Source organism: Puma concolor, chromosome E4 (genome assembly GCF_028749965.1).
Source record: "Puma concolor isolate L17-30 chromosome E4, mPumCon1.1.hap2, whole genome shotgun sequence".
Taxonomy (NCBI): domain Eukaryota; kingdom Metazoa; phylum Chordata; class Mammalia; order Carnivora; family Felidae; genus Puma; species Puma concolor.
This window is the reverse complement of record NC_141683.1, coordinates 23,880,158-23,903,910: the sequence shown is the minus strand read 5'-3', so window position 1 is coordinate 23,903,910 and position 23,753 is coordinate 23,880,158. Positions and strand designations below refer to the sequence as shown.

The 23,753-nt window shown below is 34.9% G+C and overlaps 1 pseudogene; it reads left to right on the top strand.

Moving 5' to 3' along the window:
* Window positions 1-23,753, top strand: part of LOC112864794 (peroxiredoxin-2-like) — a 50,472-nt pseudogene that overhangs the window by 14,791 nt on the left and 11,928 nt on the right.

The following is a 23,753-nucleotide window of genomic DNA, read 5'->3' as shown; positions in this document are numbered from 1 at the left end:
CTGCTTTTCCAGGAAGATCTAAACACTGCTTCGCTTACAGGATATATCTTCTAACACACTTTAGCTGTTACTCTTCAATTTATGCAGAGCAATTCTAGTTAGTAATTGTAACATTCTATATATATATATGTATATACACACACACATATATATTTTTTTTTGCTGAAACCATCACTAATATTTAGTTCAGAAGGAAAGGATTTTGTTAGCATGGCAGTTAAAGGAAAAAATACAATGTTTGATATCAAAACTGACCTTAAATAAAGATGTCCTATTCCAAATACTGAGCCAAAAATTAAAGTAAAATAACATTTGCTGAAACTAACAATGGATTACAAAATAGAAGAGGAAGAAAGCTGTGCATTGAAGATGATGAGTACTTTTCTAGTTTTGAGATAAGATTTACTATCAGAATTAATAGGAAAAAAATGAGATCACTCTGCCCTCATTAAAGTTCATCAGTATATTTATTTAACAGGAGAAGAATTTAAAAAAAAAAAACATGTAAAGATGATACATTGAGATATATGCCCAGAGGATATTTTCAGCTATTAATACATCAAACATTTTTCTATCTCATTTAACTGTCTTCTCTTTCTGGGGCTCCTTTTAGATGTATGTGGAGATCTTTTTTATGTCTAGGTAATGAGGTATGTGTTTGATCATAAAAAATCAAACGGGAAAAATAATAGCAAAATTTAAATTCATATCAGAATTATAGTTGACATTTCAGAAAAGTGGATAAAAGATCTTGGCTTCTTGTGAAAAAGAAGCACAAAGGCATTTTTTCCCAAATTTGATGAAAACATTAGCTTACACATCCAAGTATTTAATTAAATTCCTAGTAAGGTTAAAAACAACAACAGCAACAAAGAAAACCAATCTTAAACATATAATGTCTAATTCAGTGACTAGTTTATAGTCAAGCACAAAGAAAATAGACTCAATAGATAAGAACAAAAACACAAAAAAGACAACAGGGATAGACATACATGCTGCAAGATATCAACTGTTGGAAAGATAATAGATTATTTTTACTTCATTTCATTTTTTAAATAGTTAAGAGATTTTATTCTAAGAGCTACAGTTACAGTGCTTGCTTGTGAAAATGAGAACTGAAAACAAGTATACAAAACAGTTGATTGGTAATTGTGTACAGAAAGCAGTAACAGGTTCCATGACACCGAATACACCAGTTCTTAGGATTTCCCCAAGATAAAGTTTAACAGCTCCAGCTTCTTCAGTGTTTATCAAAATACAAAAGAAAAATATCAATGACAAATCTGATCCTTACAGGCTGAAGGAGTGAGTGAAAGCACAGGTCGGTGTGGGTGGGGGGAGTGGCTCTGGAGCTCAGGGCACTGAGACTTCAGGATGACCACCATGTTCCATTCTGCATGGTCATGAAATGGTGCCTGTGATTCATTCTGTCTCTGGTCATCTTGCATCCTCTTGTGTTTGTGCTTGTACTTGTGCATTCACAGCTGCACAGGAGAAGGGCTGAGGGCTGTGGCCACTGCTCAAGGACCCCTCAGAGGGACCCTAGCTCTCCCTTGGGTCAGCGTGAGTGTTCTGGCTTGTTCAGGGATGCCTAGGATCTCACAAGCAGGAAAGCAGAATTTTTACCATTCATCCTAGACAATTTTTACAAAGCTAGCTGATGAGTCTATAACACATAATGTCTGTATATATTTGTTTTTGCTTGTAATGTCTGCATTTTGTAGAAAATTGCCAGTTGGTACAACAGAAGAATGCTGGAGTACAGGAAAAGTGGTTGAATAACAAAAATGTAGTCATATTAGTAGTTATATCTTCTCTTAACTCTAACATTTTTATCCATGAAGATATTTTTAGCTGACTAACAAAAGACACAAACAGAAATGGCTTAACCAATGTGCCAAGTTATTATCTGATAGATTTAGAGTCATTCCACTGTTAGATCATTTAACATATCCAATATCAGCAAATCCTAAATTATTTTTTTTCACTCTGCCTTTCTTATTAAGCTTTGTCTTAGCTCAGGCTACCATCATAAAATACCAGAGACTAAGTGGCTTAAAAAAAACATTTATTTCTGGGTCGCCTGGGGGTTCAGTCAGTTAGGCCACCTACTTTGGCTCAGGTTATGATCTCACCATACGTGGGCTCGAGCCCCACATCAGGTTCTGTGCTGACAGCTTGGAACCTGAAGCCTGCTTTGAATTCTGTGTCTCCCTCTCTCTGTGCCCTTCCCTCACTTGCTCTCTTTCTCTATCTCTCAAAAAAATAAATAAATAAAAAATAAACATTAAAAACAAATTAAAAATAACCTTTATATTTCACAGTTCTGGAAAGTGGAAGTCCAAAATGCCTGCTGATTCAGTTCCCAATGAGAGCTCTCTTCTTGGCCTGCAAATGTCTACCTCCTCACTATGTCTGCACACAACTTTTCCCCAGTGTAAGTCAGTGGAGAGAGAGAGAGAATGAGCTCTGGTTTCTTCCTTTTCTTACAAGGATACAAAGCTATCATGGGAGCCCCACCTATCACATCTAAACTGAATTATTCTCCCAAAGTGCCCACATCCAAATACCATCACACTCACAGGTAGGGCTTCAACAAGTGAATTTGGAGGATAACGTTCAGTCCATAACAAATCTACTACTTCTCAATGTCTCCAGATGTCCGCCAGTGATTTCTGGCTGTCAAATGAATGTATAATATTGTCATGCAGGAGTAAAAGAAGCTTTTCTACATTAGCATCTCTCTTTTTTTCAATGTTTGTTTATCTTGAAAGAGAGAGAGAGCACATGAGCAGGAGGAGGGGCAGAGAGAAAGGGAGAGAAAGAGAATCCCAAGCAGGGGTTCGAGGCAGGGCTTGAACTCATGAAAACTGAGATTATGACCTGAGTGGAAATCAAGTGTTGGACGCTTAACCAACTCAGCCACCCAGGCTCCCCTTAGCATCTCTTTTTTATCAGAGAAAACCTTACTCCGATGTCTTTCATCTAATTTCTTGTTGGCCAATATTTTGCCGCATCTTTTTCTGTAAAATTTCAACCAGTATAGCTGGCGGAATTACCATGATTGATTTAGATAAATTAAAAATCACTGCCTAGGTTTGCTCATTTTTCTCTGAAGCACAACTTAATTGGGTTTATATCACTAAGAGATATGGTAGGGGAAATGGATATTTTTAGGTAAGTAATATTACCTAACATAGTCACTGAATGCCTGAATAATTTTGGGAAGTCACTTAATTCTTCTCTGCCTCAATTTGCAAATTAATTATGAGTTGTATTAATTATCTGTTGATACATAAAGGGTACCCCAAAATTCAGTAGCTTAAAACAATAAACACCTGGAGTCTCACAGTTTCTGAAGGTCAGATGGGGATGGTGGTTCAGAGTCTCATGAGGTGGAAATCAATCCATTAGCTAACTGCTGTCAACTGGAGACTCAGCTGAGCTGATTGATGTAGTTTTCAGTAGGGCTTACATCCTTTCTGGTGCCACCTGGAGATGTCAAGGTCTCCCCATGAAGATCCACCAAGAATGATACATATTTTATTCATGAAAGCTTTACCAACTTCCCTCAAATAATGCCATAAAAACGCAAATTTTATCTGGAGCTGAAGAGAACATTTTCCTAAAGGGAAAGTATTTGTAGAAGAATCTCTCACAAATTATGTGTCTGCAAAGAATTGACAAATCTGATCCTTGAAAGAATATTCTGGCTTGAAAACATTACGTATCATTTGGACTCCTTTCTCCTCACTCCCCTAAACCTTCTCCCTCAGGATTACCAAAATACTTTTACTAATTTCATTTCAAATAGCCTGAAGAGACAAAATTTGCATTCAGCGAATGTATTCAGACTTCACTAGAAAATATAGATTTTCATGAAAAAAGAAAGAGAACATAAAGGAGAAGAAAAAGCATACTCATCATTAGGAACTATGGTGAGAATAAATTATTTACTCTTCTTGTTCAGATAAGTGTTTAGATTTATAGCACTAATAAATATTTTGCAAAGGTTTAGACATTGCTAAAACAGTAGAAGCCTTCCCAGAGAGAGGAAAGTATTTAAGTTATTTGGCTATTACCATTAGATATCATGACTCTATGTTCCCTTAATAGCAAAAGAGTCAATCAGTTAGCTATAGTGTAGGTCCAATGACTAGAAAGTAGTGTGACTTTTAAAACCAGTGAGTTAATTCGATTATCTCTGTATTTTGGTTTGTATATAGTCATACTGGAATTGCAGGTACAGAAAGATTCAAATTAAGGATGTTTTAATTTATTTATTAATATTCACACCAGGATGTCTCATAGACAATTGTATTTTCTGTCTGCACTGCTAATTTCTGAGTTTAGGAATTTTTTTTATAAAGCTTTTAATTATTCAAGTCAGATAAAAATAGAAGTTATCTTTACAAAACTAGTATGTTATTTTTGTAACATTATCTCAGTGAAATTATTACCTATGTCATTGTTGTGTAATAATTGAATCCAACACAATTTAGGAAAACTAAAACTTAATTTTTGTCTTAATAATCATTAACTTTATCAATAATATCATCTAAGTAGTTATTTTGTCCCATTTTCTTGTAAGAGAAATACCCTAATAAATGAGAGTATTTTTGAACACAGTGTTTTTATGATCAGTGTTTATTTTACTCATTGTAGCTATTATTATAATGTAATAATAGCTATTATGATATAATAGCTGTATCTCACACACTATGCCTATTAACACTGTATAATACTTTTGTTGATAGATCTCACTAGATTTAGATAATATTTTAGATGATAATCAATGTTAATAAGATTTCTTAATTTACGTATACATGGTTCAAACTGTTAGGAAAATTAGTGAACCTTTTGGCATTCATTATTCAATAAGTTTCTTATAGTGTCACTGTGCATCATTTCTTCTCTTCTAGGGAGAGACACACTCTTGCGGCTTATTAATATAATATATTCTTTGAAATAAGTTAGCATATATGTGTTACACTAGAATAGCACATCTCTCCCGTTTCCAATCGAGACTTTTATAAATGGAATCATTATGTGCTTTTGAAACATATTAAGATTTTTGGTAACATTTAGAGATTTGTTATCTTAATTTCATTCTATTTAGGCTATTTAAAACTACTTTATATTCCCTAGATAAACAGAGGAAAATAGTTTCTTTTTTCTTTTTTCTCTCTAAAGAAAGAAAATAAAACTATTTTGCATTTGAGGGTTTGTGTTTCTAACCACCATGTGGTAACTGAGACTGGCACATCCCTTCTCCTTTAAATAGTCAATAAAATACATAATAAACATTTTTAAATACTAGAAAACAGGAAGCACAGGAAACTGATCCATGAAAGAAGAGAAATGAAGTAGGTGAGCTCTTCACTGGTCTGGCTTGTTGCCTGGAGAGAGTTTCCGTGTTATAAAAAAACAATGGGGGACCTCAAACAGAGTTTGGCGGACTTGCCAAGTTGAGGAGATGGAGGTCATTAAAGCTTAGATGGGAACTACCTTTTTGATGAGAAGCTTCGGAACTCAGGAGTGAGAGGGCACAGTAGTGGAGAGGAAGAGGCTACAGCAAGAGAGGAAACTCAGATCTGTGTAATTGTCCACTTGAGTCTTGAGCAGACTTCTGAACTATGCATGGCTGGGAAGAATTTAACCTCAGCCACGGAAGGAACCACAGAAGATGAATAAACAGGATAATCCTGAAAGCTCACAAAAACTGGTGACTAGTTCATGCTCCAGTCAGCTGGTGGAAAAACCTCCTAAAATACGTGATGCCTCATAGAATGTTCAAAGTGGTTTTGTTTTACTACTGCTGTAAAATCAGGCTCCAACTAAAGGCTGCTTTGGACCTGCCCTAACAAAGCTTAAAAACAGATCTCTTAAAGAACCAAGTGGATGAAAAGTAAACTAACTATACTTTAATAAAGTTCAATGATGTTTTCAGAAATCTAACAAAATTTAGCACCAACCAGAGTAAAATCCACAATGTATGGCATCTAATAAAAAATAACCACTCATCCAAAGGAACAATAAAATAGACCCATAACCAAGATAAACATCAATCAGCAGAAATGGACATAGAAAAAGCCCAGATTGTAGAAAAGACAGACACAGATATAATAAACCTATTGTAAGTATGGCCCATATATTTAAGAAAGTAAAAGAAAACATGAATGTGAATGAGCAGAAAAAAAGTACTATAGTGGTAAAAAAATACAATATCTGAAATGAAAAATACACTGAACGGGGATAGCAGCAGATTAAACACCACAGAAGAAAAGATTACTTAAAGGGTACTACAAAAGAACCTGGCCAAATACATCACAGGTATGTCAGGCAGAGAAAGACAGATACCACATGTTTTCATTCATATGTGGATTCTGAGAAACTCAACAGAAGACCAGGGGACGGTGGAGGGGGAAAATTACAGAGAGGGAAGGAGGCAAACCATAAGAGACTCTTAAATACTGAGAACAAACTGAGGGTTGATGGGGGGTGCGAGGGAGGGGAAAGTGGGTGATGGGCATTGAGGAGGGCACCTGTCGGGATGAGCACTGGGTGTTGTATGGAAAGCAATTTGACAATAAATTTCATAAAAATAAATAAATAAATAAATAAATAAATAAATAAATAAATGTAACTTTGAAAAATAAATAAATCACAGGTATGTAATAAACTACAAAAAACAAAAAAGGGAAAAGTGGGCAGAACAGCAATGAATTATGTGTTAACATCAGTTGCTCTGGCATCACATAATCAGAATCCCAGAAGATGAGAGAGGGGATAGGAGAGAGGAAAATCTATTTGAATTAATAATGTATATATTGTTTGAAGAAAAATTGATATATTTCTGATAAAAACATTAGCCCACTCAATTTCACATTGCTACTCTAACAGTCACAAACCTTAAGATGATACAAATTTGTTATCTAAAATTTCTAGAGATCTGAATTCTGATGTGGGGCTGTACTAATATCACGGTGTCAAAAGTATCACACTCCTTTCTGGAGGCTCTAGGGGAAAATCACTTTTCTTGTCTTTTCCATTGTCTGGAAGCTGCTTGCATTCCTTGCCTGGTGAGCCCTTTCAGCTTCAAAGCCAATGATCTTCAATCCAATCTTTTTTACACTGCATCACCCTAACACTGACTCTTCTGTTTCTAGCTTCCACTTTTGAGAACCCTTATAAGTTCTGTCAAAAATCCAGAAATAGCAAATTTTAAAACACCAAATTAATAAATAGTATTTAATAAGAATTTATTGTGCGTATAAGAACAGTCCTCAAAATGGGAGCTTTCAAAAGATAAAAACTGTTAGGAAGCTTAGAGACATCAATTTATAGGATGGCTTCAAAAAGTGAAAATGAGGAAGTTGTTTGATCTCTACATGATTGATTATTCCAATGGATATTCCCAGATGGCAGGGGATTGGTCAAAAGTGATTATTCTACACCATTTTTAGGAAAATGACAAGTTTCTCTTATGATTATCAGAGGCATTTATAAGAAATAACCTAAGTTAAGTTTCACAAAGTAAGCTTATGTTTATAAAATAAGCTAGATTTCCTTTTTCTTAAATTGTTTTGTCTGCTCAGAGAATTCTCAAGTCCAATCTCCATTTCATACTTAATTTAACTAAACATTGGGCCCTCCTGGATTATCTCTAATAATCTCCCTCTCTTAAAGTTAGATTATTAGCAAACTTAATTCCATCTTCAACCTTAATTTCCCTTTTGCATGTAACATACATCTTAGCATTTTCTGTGGATTTGGACTTGGACATCTTGGGAGCCCATTATTCGACCTATCACACCTATTGATGGATTCAATAAGTTTAACATACCTCAGGCAGAAGGAGCATGAACAAAACCACATGAAGGTACATCATAATCAAATTAATAAAATCAGAGAAAAAAACTAAAAGGCAACTAGAAATTTAGGGCATGGAACACTGTAAATAATGTTGCCTCTAACTCAACCGTAAGAAAAATATTATATATATTATAATTATATATATTGTATATATTTATAAATATTATATATATATATAATTATATATATAAATTTAGCTGACAGTGGACTTCAGAAGACAACAAAACACCCTGACTTCCAAAGAAGGAGAAGTTTCTGAAATAGTGGCAAGTTCATTTCAATTGTGCCAAGGTAAGGGAGAAAGTGGCAGGCAGCCATCTTGAAAGCAAATTGGAAAAAAATCAGCAAACATATTAAAGACCATGTTAATGCCAAGGTTGAGTTGCCATGAGAATTAGCAAAATCCTTGAGTATCAAATATAAGTTGAGAATTCCAAACAGTCACACAGTTCTTTTCTTTGTGATTCTACTGAGTCCTCATGAAAAAGATAGTGGATAGTGCAGGAGTTCATGAAGAGCCTCCCTCAGTGACACAAATGTTCAGTAGGTGATTGGCTGTTGCTAGGGAATGAGCACAAAGCCCCACACATATAACTGTGACCTTTTCTTCTAAGAAGTAAAATTTAAACTGTGGTGGGAGAAGCTTCAAATTGTCTTTCAGAACCCAGAAGGGGGAAAAAAAAATCAATTGATCCTATAAGATGAGTAAAAACAAAGCTCTTCAGTTTTTATAGAAGGGCAACTCTCTGGCACCCAGGATAAAATCAAACTTCTTTTGAAGCTCGGAGGAAGAAAGAAAATCAAATGTTTATTCTGGAGAAGAGACAACAAAGGATCTTAGGCAAAATATCCTATACCTAAACCAAACAGGGGTCTTCTATTCCTATAAGAGAAGCAGGAATCTCTTGCCCAGAATCAAATAGAAACAGAATAAAGAGTTTGACTACCATGGACTGGAGGAGGGGGAAGGGTAAAAATAATGTCAAGAAGGAATTTGGACTCCACCTAAGATTGTAACTGTACCATGACAACAGAGAATTCCCCTGCCCTTACCGCAAGCTTTGCACCAAGTAATCACACAACAGTTACCTACCCCTGGAGGAGGGCCAACTGCATGAAGAGAAACCCCACGTGTGGTACAGGTGAACAGTAACAGCTGAAAGCAAAAGCAGCAAAATGGAGAGAAAAACCTCAGGACCCCAACCCCCACTCTAAAGACAAGACAAGAAATAGCTAATAGAGGACATTGGAACATGTGCTGCACTGAAGGTAATGATAGTAACAACACAATATAAACTCAGCTCAGGGGCACCTGGGTGGTTCAGTTGGTTAAGCATCCAACTCTTGATTTTGGCTCAGGTCATGGTCTCAGTTTGTGGGATTGAGCCTCACATCAGGCCCTGCACTGACAGCACAAGTCTGCTTGGGATTCTCTCTCTCTCCTTCTCTCTGCCCTTCCCCCAACTCGCTTGTTTCTCAAAATAAATAAACATTAAAAACAAAGAAAGCTCAACTTCTGATTATATTGACTCAATCATCACCCAAACAACCTGACAGAAATACTCATATCCAAGCATAAAGATTATGTACCTCAACTGAGGTCCCAAATGTAATATGGTAAATGTGACAAGTTAAAGAAGTATATTGTAAGCATCAGGACAACCAATATAGATGATATACTTGTTAATCATTTAAAAAGAAATGTTTATAATATACACCTACAAATATAAAAGTGTTATAAGATTAAATGTATTTGTAATAAATAAATGGTTAAGAACTCATACATTTTATGAAGTTACCCTCTATGAAAATTACCCTCCAGATCTAGAATTTTTAAGTTTTTCTCTAAATTAGGTTTTATTATTATAGAATACAACTCAACTCACTTGTTCCTACTGGCAAATGTAAAATATGTATATTTACATAACATTAACTATAAAAATAACTATACTTATAAGGCTACTCATGTTATCATATTTTGATTATTTAAATTGATTAGAGCCCAGATTTTGAAATCACTACTTATACATCTTTTTAATTTCAATACTTAAAAACAATGAAAAATAATATAAAAACACATTTGTTGAGTGATCAATCATTTTGAATTAGAAATCTAGCTACTTGAAAAACATAGTTCACAGTTATATTCATTTTTTGCCCTTAAGATAATCTAGTTAAACTTTAAAAACACGTTCTTTTTATTAATGGAAATGAGACAGACAACCTTTTGACTAGAGAGCTCGACAAAGGGCAAAATGGCTAGGCTTTATGGAAATCAAGTCTTAAGATTAAATTCAAACAACACAGAAAAAGAGGAGCCATTCAGCACCTATATTGGGATATATGAATAGTGAGGTGGGGCGCTTAAAACATTTAAAATGGTCTCATTTAGTCTGTCATGACCTTAATACTATTGCTGCTCTTTTCAAATGGGCCATGTTATAAACATTTCAAGATCTGACAGTCCATGGATTTCTGTTTAGTATTAGATGAAAGTTGCACAAATTATACAGTCTGTCTACTTTGATCTAATTGGGTAGATCAGGTGTAAACAGTTGTAGTTCTACCCTGTAGACAGAGCATCTCCAAAGATAAAACTGAATTAATTTTCTCATTGTTAAATAAAAATGTTTACAAAGATGTTTCATAGACATGTAGAAATAAGAATACTAGACCAATTATTTTTACACTCTGTGAAAAGTGAAAGCAGAAAAGGGATATATTGAGACTTACTTGTAAACTATTCTTATAGATCACATAATCATAAATATTTCAATGAAAAATAAATTATCCATCATAATTAGGAAGGCTCATTTCTTCTTCAGATGGCAAATTCCAATGATTCTTTAAGTACATAACTTACATAACTTTAGTTTCTTAACTAACCGAGCTCTAAAAGTCAGTGGCTAATATAATTAAAGTTCTTTTTCCCTCGTGCAAAGTCTAATGTATTGTTCTTGATTTGTTTGTGGCATTTTACACAGTCATTCAGTGACCCATATTCCCTCCAACTGGGGCTTTGCTATCACCTAGAATTTCAGAGCCTTCTGCTAAGGCTAGACACTCTGCATTAGCCAAAAGATAGGGCAATGAAACATGGCAGAAATTACAGAAGGTTTGTATGCGCCAGGCTCCAACATTCCTTATATTCACATTTTATAGCCCAAAATTTAGCAAAGTAGGCTTGCAAATGTAATGTGGCTATGTATATAGGAAAAAAAAAAAAAAAAGAGGAAAGAGATCTTGTGAGCGCTCAGTAATCTGGGTGACATATTACAGTAATTTCTGATCTTAAATAGAGTTTATTGAATCTTCTTCCTATCTTGTTACTTCAGGTTCCAGGAATGATTAATTCATTAATTTAACAATAAGTAACTCAACAAATATTTATTAAGTGACTTCTAGTACATGTAATGCTTATCAACTGTCCTACGTATATAGAGTAATGAGCCACCTGGTTTGCTTGGCACTGATGAGATTTCTTGGATCTTTCAGTGCTAAAATTGGAATGATTATAGGCAAACCAGGGAGATGAATGTTCTAAAAAACAAATATTAGTTAAATTATCATTAAAGACAATTTCTGCAGTATTCCACACTTTTACTGTAAAATGTTAGACAATGCAGATAAAATGAAAATCTGCATATAGCCCAGTGTTAATGTTTTGGCACTCTGTATACGTGGACTCATGAAACACATACAAGTTTCCATCTAATAGTTTTATCTATAGAATTTGGTTATACTTAAAATTAGCGTGTGTCACTAACATTATTTCAGTGGCTTCATAGCATCTTAATGAATGAATGCATAGTTATTTATTGTATTAGCTTTTTATCGTCAGACATTGATTTCAGTTTTTGAGCTGCAAACTCTGAACCATGCTGGTATATACATTTTAGACATCTTGTCAAACAAACTATGGTGAGTTATCTTGTGGCATATATTCCACATGTAACTGTTATTGGGAGAATTGTACAGGGTCAGGAGCAGCAGCGGTAGCAGGATTTGCCATTCCATTCTGACTAACACGTAGCATTCTACCTCAGGTTGTCAGGTTTTCAATCCACTTGATTAAAGCAGCTCCAGTTACTTCTTTAATATATCAGGGGCTAGGGTCCTTGCCTAGGACCTGCCACTCTATGGCATATTAGACCCTCAGTCTCCAATCCTGCTAAACCACCCAATATTCTATAAAAATGATTGACAATCAATGGAGCCTAAGTCTTGTGGGTTTCAGGTCCTGACTGATCTCATTGGGAGGGTAACAGCCTGTGCTCTGAGAGGCTAGCTTAGCAGATCAGTCTCAGAAAAGTTCATCTTTTTATTTCCTTTTTACATATGGGTCAGAGCTTCCATATACCACTAGCACTACACAATATATATATAAAATGGGTTTATTTGCAGAAAATGTTACTAGTAATAAATCAGTAGAGCACACAAATTCCCACATTTTCATAATGCTGCAGGTGATCTGTAGGGGCCAGGATTAGTAAGTATCCCAACAGAGAGAGACTCTGCTCCATAATAATCTACATGAATGTACTGAGGGGAGTAGAAAAGATTTGGAATCATAGCAATGGAAGTCCTTGTCCCAAGGAGTAACCTCGTGAGTAATGGGCATTCTCCTAAACTCAGCAACTGGAATCAGCCTGCTCTCCTCTTGATTCACCTCAAACCTGCTGAACCATTTCTCTGCTAAGCTACTAAAAAGGGACTAAAAATGAACAACCAAAATTATCTTGATTGTCTCTCCTCCCTCTCAAGATGTCTAATAATTTAGGTAACATCAGCAATGTCATTGATTAAATGACAGAATATGTCTTTAAAATAGTTTTCATGTAAGACCTTTTTGGAGATATTTTGTCACCTTTTATAATCTTCATTGCACTTGTTGAAGAGAATGGAATTTGACTCTGATGCTGTATTTGCAATGCTTAGACAGGCTGAAATAGCTGGAAAAAGTCACTTTATTAACAGTTTGCTCAATTCCAAGAAGAATACACTTGAGGGGTGGGGATGAACAGTGAGTCTCTAGAACCATAGTGATATTAAAAAAAAAAACTTATTTTCTTGCAAAACTATTAAGAAAAAAGCAAAGGAGCTGTGTGTTGAGAGAACCTGAGGGAATGAAGACTTTCTAATTCATGATGTCGGCCACTTCCTTTGCCACTACCATTCTGGTCTTGTGTCTTGTCATCTTTTGTTAAAAACAAAAACCAAAATACAAAACAAGACCAAAAAAAAAAATTGGTGTGTACAAATAAAAGGAAAAATAGGAGATGGGAAATTATTTTTTATATTATAAATAGAGACTTAGAAGTTGACAAAATTATAGAAAAAAATAGAAAAAATCTTTAAAAATTAAAGTGGCATTTATTCTGAAAGCATTAGTCTTCTGATAAGGACTAAAGTTTAATTTAAAAAAATAGGAATATCAGCATGAAATGTAAGATTAATTTAAAGACCTAAAGTTAAAGAACTTAACAATCAGATAAAATGTGAAATCTCAGTATTGAAAAATTCATGTTAAAAGACATAAGTTTAGGGACACTTGGGTGGCTCAGTCGGTTAAGCATCCAACTCTTGGTTTCAGCTCAGGTCATGATCTCTCAGTTCGTGAGTTTGATCCCCAGATGGGGCTCTGTGCTGACAGTGAGGACCCTGTTTAGGATATTCTCTCTTTCTCTCTCCTGCTTGTGCTTTCTCTCTCAAAATAAATAAACTTTAAAAAAGACATAAGTTTAAGAGTTTTATGCCAACTTGTGATTATTTTATAAAAATAAATTTGATTAGTATATGTACAGGTAATGAAATAGGAATAGGTAAGATATGAAATACTATATATACTTATGGCGCTTTCCCTTCCAAATAAACCTTTCTTTTGAGAGTCTACTCATGTCCCTAAAATTAGAAGAGATTTCCACCAGCCACAGTCAAGTTAGATCCCATTTTGGGTGTGTTGTTAATAAATGCATAATTAGATAAGGGGAGGGAATAAAGAATAGGAAAAACAAACATGGGGCACTTACACATGGCATATGAGTAGCAAATTGCATGGGGTAATGTCTTCTCCTAGAGGAAATTAGTACTTAAGTGTAAGTGTAAGAATAAAATTACAAGAAAAAGAAGAAGAAAGAAGAAGAAGAAGAAGAAGAAGAAGAAGAAGAAGAAGAAGAAGAAGAAAGAGAAGAAGAAGAAGGGGAAGAAGGAGGTGGGAGAGATGGAAGAGGTGGAGGGGGAGGAAGAGGAGAAGGAGGAGGAGAAGAAGAAGAAGAAAAACAACAAAAGATGTTTGCATTTTCATGATTATTCTTCAAATTCAGTGGACCTGATGATGAAACTGAGAGTTTGTACAAATGCAGATTTCAGGCCCACGGAATAAAGATTTCAATCAGTTAATATGGTTGCTGCCCGAGAATCTTCATTTGGTTATTCTCCCAAAGTTAATCTAAAGTTTAAAAGATAGTACTCTGTACCACTGAGCCTGCAATTCCAGAGAATTCCATTCCTCTATTTATCAAGCAAAAATGGAAGGTCTTATAGTATTTTTTAAATGTATCTTCAATAACCATAATTAAAAAAAAATGTTCACTGCAATTGATACTAGATGGAAGAACAGTGGGAATTTCTCCCAACATCAGGATAATAGGAACAATATTTTATTGGTTAATTTAATTATTAACAGATATGGGAATTATTAAGGGTTAATAATTACAAGGTTAATGAGTAAATTCAAATTAAATTTCCAAGGGCACCTGGTTGGTTCAGTCAGTTAAGTGTTCATCTCTCGATTTTGGTTCAGGTCATGATCCCAAGGTCATGGGATGAAGCCCTGTGTTGGGTTCTGTGCTGAGCGCTGAGTCTGCTTGGGGTTCTCTTTCTCCCCCTCTCTATGCTCCTCGCCTGCTCTCTCTTTCTCTTAAAATAAATAAATAAACATTAAAAAATAAATTTCCTATTTAAAACAATTAATAAATGTAAGATCCTACAAGGATACACACACATAAGCATCATGGTCTCAAGATCAAGTGTTGCATAACAACAACAAAAACAACAAAATCAACATAGAGACTTGCAAAAGTCTAGAATTATTACTAACAAGAGTAGCCAGGACTGAATATTGTGGTATAAAGATACGAAATAAATACAATTAATCTAACAAGGAAGTATTTTTGTCCCTCCTTGGCTAATACCCATATCTGAGTGTCTCTAAGGTAAATTACACTACAGCTTTTACCCTTATGTATATGTATCAAATCACTTGTATTAAAAACATTAAAATCCCCATAATGCCTGGATGGCTCAGTCGGTTGAGTGTCCAACTCTTGATTTCAGCTCAGGTCATGATACCAAGGTTATTGGACTGAGCCTCACTTCAGGCTCTACATTGAGCTTAGAGCCTGCTTTAGATTCTCTGTCTCTCTCTCTCTCTCTCTCTGTCTCTCACCCTATGTCTCTCTCTCTCCCTCTTCCCCCTCCCCCACTTGTGTTCTCTTTGTCTAAAAAGTGTAATAATAATAAGTACAATTACATTAAAAAAGGCATCAAGATCCCCATTCTTTCAAGGTATTTGCTACTGAAAATTGTGTGACTATTGGCTTCAATTTTAATATTAAGTGTATCTGAATTAAAAACTGTGCCTTCAGGGGTGCCTGGGTGGCTCAGTTGGTTAAGTATCTGACTTCAACTCAGGTCATAATCTCCTGGCTGGTGGGTTTTGGCCCCTGCATTAGGCTTTGTGCTAACAGCATGGAGCCGGGAGCCTGCTTTGGATTCAGTCTCTCTCTCTCTCTCTCTCTCTCCCCCCCCCCCACAAATAAACATTACAAAGTTGAAAAACTGTGATTTCATAATTTCTTCCATATCCCATGACCTCACCCCTTACAAGTGATATCAAGGAAAATCTCAAAAATCATAAATCACACCCATTTTGGGCTACCAAAGATTTCCAGGGAAGGACCTTTTTTATAAACTAGATGTATGTACTCAATCAGTATTTGCAGATTTAAATGAAATAAGACCAGATACCTATATTTTTCTTGTCCCACACTTCATTCTCTCATTATTATTGTAAACCCTCTGAGTTGTGAAAAGACTTACTTGAACTTTCAAAAATAATTTAATTTGGAAACCAGAAGAACTTTCAATACCAGCACTACAAATTTTCTGGGTGAGCAAAAGAGTGAATTATATAGTATATTTGTTCCAAAGGCTGCTCATTAAACTGCTCTGCCCTATCCTATTTAAAGTTGAGCTATCTAAATCAAAAGTTGAGAAGCATTTGAGTTTTTTATGAAACTTTATATTTTACTGCATCTAGTGGTTTTAAATATAATAACTGCTATTGGCAGTTCCTTTTGAACTATTCATAGAACCATAGATTCATTATCATCCTGAAGCTAGAGTAAGAATCTGCAATTGGAAAAATAAAAAAAAATAAACAGTCAGGCTAAAAGAAGAAATGTGGTACAGTTGAAAAGCACAGTAGAGAGAGAATATAAAGACTATTCTAGGCTTTATTTATTTACCCCATGAAAGTGGATAAACATTTTAATGAAAATACCATTGCTTAGTATATATTTCTATTCTGACTGTTTTGGAAATTTATCATTAAAATTAATAGACAAATCACCATACTTTTTTTAAAAAAAATGAGAATAATATACACTCAAATCCTCTTAAGCTCAATACTATGCTTCCATTTTGGATGACACATTACCTTAGTGATAGTCACTGTTTTTGGTAATTTAGCACAACAGGATAAAAATATGAGCTTTCAAAACTGTTTATCAATAATAGCTATAGGGTTTCTGTCACACCTCATTTATACATCCTGAATAAATGCTCTAAGCAAATGGCACTTAAATTTATAAATACGGACCAATGTCAAATTGCTTAAGTAGCTGTTTCCTGTTGATATTTCTAAAAGAGGTGTTTTTGTTTGTTTGTTTGTTGTTTTTTGTTGTTGTTGTTTTCCCCAGAGCCTATTTGCCTATTTGAAGCATGAGACACGTAAAGAAATAAAATCTACTGTTTGGAAATTGCAGAAAAACATCTTTCCTCCTCCTCCTCCCCCTCCTCCCCCTCCTCCTCTTCCTCCTCTTCTTTCTTTCTTTCTTTCTTTCTTTCTTTCTTTCTTTCTTTCTTTCTTTCTTTCTTTCTCTTTCTTTCTTTCTTTTTTCTTTATAAAATTTGTCTCTCATGTCCATCCAGAGATGACTTTTCTGTGGCTGGCTGTGGCAGTTACACAAGGGTGTCAAAGAACCAAGAACTGTCTACCTTTCTGCTTTGTGATAATTAAGCTCTGACAGTTATTCTCCTGCTTCAAGTGACCGTGGCACCTCCAGGCTTCATGTCCATAGTCCAGTCCTTAGGAAGGAAGGAAGGACGTCCTTAGGAAGGGCATATCCCTTCCTTTAAAAAATGCTTCCTGGAAGTTACTCACATCAATTCTGCTTACCAATATTGGCCAGGACATTGTCACATGACTACATCCAGCTTCTAAGAACGCAAAGGCATGGATTTTATTTGGGGCAGTCATGTGCTCAGATAGAATTCTGGGATTTTAGAAGAGAACAGAGATTACGAACAGTTAGCTATTTCTGCCACAGCCTGTCTATTTAGATACCCATCAATCCCTGCTCTTACTTTCACAAGGAAGATACTCATCCAGTTACCACGTCCAGTTTAAAGTTCACGATCTCAGGATTATATTTGGCTTCCTCTGTCATAAGGTATAACTCCTTATGGTCTTGTGATCTACATAATAAAGGATATGTCATTTGTCCCTAATACAGAGAAAGAGAATAACTGTACTTGCAAAGATCTATTTGGAAGAGAGGAATATAAGAAACACAGAGCAGTTAGTTGTCCAATGACCTTATCAAATTTCATTGAGCTGAAATAGTAAAGGTCCCTTTCTATGTCAATGGAAGAAGTTCTTTCATTAGCCCATATGGCACAGCCTGCTCCTTTTCTGGGAAGAAATCCCTTCACAAACATCTTCTAGGGACCATGACTCTTAGTTATGGGAAGGTCTCCATTGCTCAGTAACTCCATGGCTGAATTTGAGGTAGACATTGAGTGGTCTGCCTGTCTCTGTAGCCACAAAACCTTTATGACTTATATCCTCCTGGTATATTTTTGAGATCTCAAGAGTTTCTTCAGGGATTGAACAGTTACAGAATATTTCAGGTTAGATTGATTGTCTCAGTGGCAATAAATTCCCGCAAAATTAATAGGCTTCAACTTATTTGCTTGTAGTCAGTTTTATAAATAAGCAACCAACAAAAATGGCTGTACAGACGTAAAGATGGAAAACGTGGTCTTTTACCTACTGCACTCTGTGCTATTCCCACTACCACCAACACCTGATTGGTAGCTCTTTTGATGCCATCTAAAGTAAAAAAGTAAAACGTAAAATGGTCTTTGCTGCTATGCTGGCTCCTGCTGTCTGCTTTAGAACTCTTATGAAGGTGCTTAAAAAATTTCTAAGGCATCATTATGTTAATGTTGCCACTATGAGCTACTGATTATTATTGTTTCCAATTGGAATATGGATAATTTTAAAACACCAACACTCAGATCATAGACCAGTGACCATTCTATCCTGTGTAAATATGTTCTTTTCGTCTCTGCGTACAAACTGACTAGTGCTAGATTTTTACAAAAATGGAGTAGAAGCAGCCAACATTCAGACCATAGTACTGTGGTACTGATTGATCAAATATTTTTCTACAGGACAAAAACATATATCATGTTTCAGTTTACAATATTTAAGTCCTCGATACCTACTTAGTGAATGCCATTAATTTTAATTTAAGTGCAGCATTTTGTATGTAGAATATAATCATTCCTAATAACCTATGTCCAGGTATGGAATTCTATATGAATTAAGTTTAGATGTGGCTATGAATGAAAAAAAATAAATAAGAAGTCAAATAACAGAAACTTAAACTGGTGAGGTGTAAGTCTCCCAGTTAAAAAATCAGAAGTTACCTTTCCAGGGCTGGTAGAACATAAGTCACCAGAGACTTAGGTTCTTGCCAGCTTGCCATTCTGGCATCCCTAGGGTGTAACAGGTTTTTTTTTTCATGTTTCAGTTTTCAGTTTTAAAATTTTCATGCCTATATTTTCTTTTCAATTTTTAACATCGTTAAGTAAAGTACAAATAATTTTCCAGAAATCATTAAGTCAGTGTTTCTGGATCCCATAGAAAACCCAGGTGTTTCCAGAAGTAGCAATAATCCTGTCACTAGCCCTGGCAACTTAAGAGCTCAGGATAGTATAGGGTAGACAGACATGATTTGGCTCAAACAGTCTTAGAATGTATTATTGCCGAAATTCCACCTGCCAAGCTAGAGATATCAACCAATGCCCAGTATAAATTAGTCTCAGAGAGGCAAACTTACACATATTTTTTGTAAACTTTAAAATATCTTCTTCAGTCTTATTTCCATGGCAACCCCAAAATAAAAATTCCCTGAGGAAAGATCTCTAATGTTTAGAATGTCCGTAGGTCTTTTCTCATCTATTGATATTTCTCTCTAGCTGCATCACTAGTTGCCATATTCTGTTCATTAAAAATCCCAAATCACTTAGATTTTATTTGGTAACTAGTGCAGAGGCTCTCCATGAGGATGTTAACACCACTTGAGATCATGTTAGAAGATTTAGGTTACCTTTTGTGGCTACCAGTATTGTGATACCATTATCATTATCCATAAAGTGCTTGCAAGGGCCAGGGATTCACTTCTCCTGAAGTTCTCAGGAGAATCATATAAATACATAGTCTATGTAAGTAAAAAAAAAAATTGTTTATAATTATCTGATCCTAAATCCTAACTTCATTTAACTCATGAAAACACATGGGTTTGCACAATTTGCACATGAGTTTTGCACAGTTTTAATATCCACTGAGTTATCTAGGAAGGCACATTGAAATAAGCTAGTTCATTGTTTGATTTGGATCTTTAACAAAAGTTGTTTGCAATTTAGTAAAAAGGATCACATCATGGATAATACTTCACTTACAATAAAATGACAAATGAATCAAGCTATATCCCAAGCTATAATAATTTATATAAATATCATACTGTTTATATGTTTTCTGTGATTTGTTTCTTTTGTATAGTATTACAATATATAAGTATATAATAAATTAGTTTTTGTTCTTTTCTAGATAATCCTTTGGCTTGTTTCCAATATTTTTGTTAAAGAAAAAAAACTTGGCTATATTTTTAGACATGTCTACTTGCTATAGTCTGAATATTTGTGTCACCCCAAACTTTATGTGTTGAAATCCTAACCCCTCAGGAAATTATATGAGGAAGTAGAATCTTTAGGATGTGATTGGGTCATGATGGCGGAGTCCTCATGAATGGGATTAGTGCCCTTATAAAAGAGTCCTGAAAGAATTCCCTCCTTACTTCCACTATGTGAAGTTACAACCAGAAGGTGTTGTGTATGACCCAAAAAAAATATAAACTCGCCAGAACCTGACCATACTGGCACCCTGATACTGAACTTCCAGCCTCCAGAACTGAAAGAAAAAAGTTCTGTTGTTTATAAGCTGTCCAGTCTATGGCATTTTTGTTATAACAGTTCATAGTCTTAGCCAAGTGCAAGACTCTATCAGATATTCACCTGAGTATGGACTTTCATTATGGTAAATGCAGTTTGAGCAGGAATAGAACTAAAAATATTTGACCACTCTAATGTCATTGGCAGTGCTATATCGAATGGAAGCCAGAAAACAACTTACTAGGCTGTAAAAGTGTAGACCAACAGACTAATATTCATGGGTATGAATGTTTTAAAAACATTTTTTAAAGCTTACTTATTTATTTGTTTTATTTTGAGAGAGAGAGAGAGAGAGAGAACGCACAAGCAAGGGAGGGGCAGAGACAGAGGGAGAGACAGAATCCCAAGGAAGCTTTGCACTGTCGGTGTACTTTGTAGAATCAAATATTTCCTTTATGATATACATGTCTTATGTGTCACTTAAGAATTATTCTCCTATCATGAGATCATATTTTTCTATATTCTTTCCTCAAATTATTTTTTATGAATTATGTATGATCAAGGTTCACTTTTTCTTTATATGGAAAATTGGTGGTTCATGAGAATCTATTGTAACGTTCATCTTTTCCACATTTTTAAAGCTTATTTATTTATTTTCAGAAAGAGAAAGAGAAAGAGGAAGAGAAAGAGAAAGAGAAAGAGAAAGAGAAAGAGAAAGAGAAAGAGAAAGTGGGAAAGGGGCAGAGGGAGAGGGAGTGAGAGAATTCCAAGCAGGCATTGTGCCCAACGTGGGGCTCAATCTCACAAACTGAGATAATGACCTGAGCTAAATCCAAGAGTTAGACACTGAATCGACTGAGCCACCCAGGCACCCCCATCTTTTCCACACTTATTGGCAATGGAATCTTTATCATAAATCAACTTTGCATGTAAGTGTAGATCCAGTTGTTTGTTCTATAGTCTGTCCTGTTAATTAATTTTTAATATTCACACAAATATGATTTTCATTATATTTTCAAATATGATAAGGCACATCCCTATGTCTACCTTTATTCTTTTCAATTATCATTTTGGCTGGTTTTAGTCTTTGGTTTTATTATAAGTATATTAAAATCAGTTTATTATAAAACATCCCAATATGACTTACTTAATTGAAAATCTTTGGTATATATATATATACGTATATATATTTCAATTATACCAAGAATTCTAGTTTATAAACATTTACCTTGGATTTCTCTAATTTCTTTAAATAAAGCTTTGAAATTCTCTCCAAAATGAAGTGAGATATACTTTCACTGAGAATTAATTATTTAAAATATAAATCCACTAAATTCAACACAGGCAGACTGAGGAAATGTGTGAGAAAGGTTAACAGATGAAGAGAGACTTAAGTTTCCAATCCTCTGGATACCGTGGAATACCTAGTCTCCTCTGCAATACTGTATTTGTGCAAGATGACTTGAAATGTTTCTATAAAATCATATATTATTTATGGGGCACCTGGGTGGCGCAGTCGGTTAAGCGTCCGACTTCAGCCAGGTCACGATCTCGTGGTCCGTGAGTTCGAGCCCCGCGTCGGGCTCTGTGCTGACTGCTCAGAGCCTAGAGCCTGTTTCAGATTCTGTGTCTCCCTCTCTCTCTGCCCCTCCCCCGTTCATGCTCTGTCTCTCTCTGTCCCAAAAATAAATAAACGTTAAAAAAAAAATTTAAAAAAAATAAATAAAAATAAAAATCATATATTATTTATAAGTAATATTTGTTTTATTTTTAAATAAAAATAAATATGTTTCTCCCCCATCAATAATGGATTTTCTGAAGCACTGTCTTGTGGACATGCAACCCATTTTGGACATCTCAGAGTACAAAATGTAGACAACTGTTTTAGTTCCATTACTAAATTAATGGAACATATTTTCTGGCCACATGAGGAACTTAGATTATTTCTTACACATGTAGTGCTCTTCATACTAAAATCTCTGCTTAAATATTTTCTTGGCCTTAACTGTCTCCTCTTGGTTTTTGTCTGAATTTCTACTCATTCTTGGTAAACATCTTAAAATGTCTTTTCCTATGACTCAAGGAGTAGAATCAGAAGTGTTTTTTTAATTATATTATACACATATGATTTTATAATAGATGTTTTTGATATGCCTATTTCCTTCATTAATTTGTCTGTTTAATGATATCAGAAAATAGATAATATTAATATTATATTCCAAATACTTAACACAGTGCTTATAACCTATTAGAAATGATATTTTGTCTTAAATGGATACATTATATTCTTTTCAAATTTAAATTTTTTTAAGTAAATATTAACACTGCCAGAAAAATAAATTTATGTAATATATAAGACATCATAATTTTGCAGATAGGAATCATTAAATTTATCATATTTACATGTAATATAAATTTAGATGGATATTCAGTAGGGGAAAATTAAATACCAAATTTTATATGGGTATATAATAGCTTTAAGAATTATAAGTAATTAGCATCATAGCATCCCAAAAGGTTTTCATTGTTTATACCACTTAATTCTTTTTTTTTTTTTTTAATTTTTTTTTTCAACGTTTATTTATTTTTGGGACAGAGAGAGTCAGAGCATGAACGGGGGAGGGGCAGAGAGAGAGGGAGACACAGAATCGGAAACAAGCTCCAGGCTCTGAGCCATCAGCCCAGAGCCTGACGCGGGGCTCGAACTCACGGACCGTGAGATCGTGACCTGGCTGAAGTCGGACGCTTAACTGACTGCGCCACCCAGGCGCCCCTATACCACTTAATTCTTAAAACATAAACTCTAATTATTTTCTTATACGTATTCCAGGCTTATGCATAGAATCACAAAACATTCACAATTGAAGGGAACATGGTGAGAACCTCTTTTTCCTCTCACATTGAGCAGATAACTGTCTTTAGAGAGAAAAATAGAAGATTGTTTCTTTTATGTAATTCATTTTTTTGGATCACTTTTAGATACACAGAAAAACTGATACAAAAGTACAGAGATTTCTCATTTTTTTCTTAGGATTTCCATCTCTCTGCTTGCATTGCCATCTGTTCTTGCATGCTGTCTACTCTATCCATTAGAATCCGTGAAATATTAATAACAGTTGTGTAAAATTTTTGGTCTGATAATTCCAACATCCCTGCCATGTCTGGTTCTGATGCTTTCTCTGTCTCTTCAAATTATGTTTTTTGGTGTGCCTTGTAATTTTCTCTTGATAGCTGGCCATCATGTAAAAGGAAGTGCTGTAGATAGACCTCCAGTAATGTAACGGTAAGGTGTGGGGAGAGGCGAAGCTTTCAATAGTCCTATGATTAGATCTCAGGCTTTTCCTGAGTCTATATCT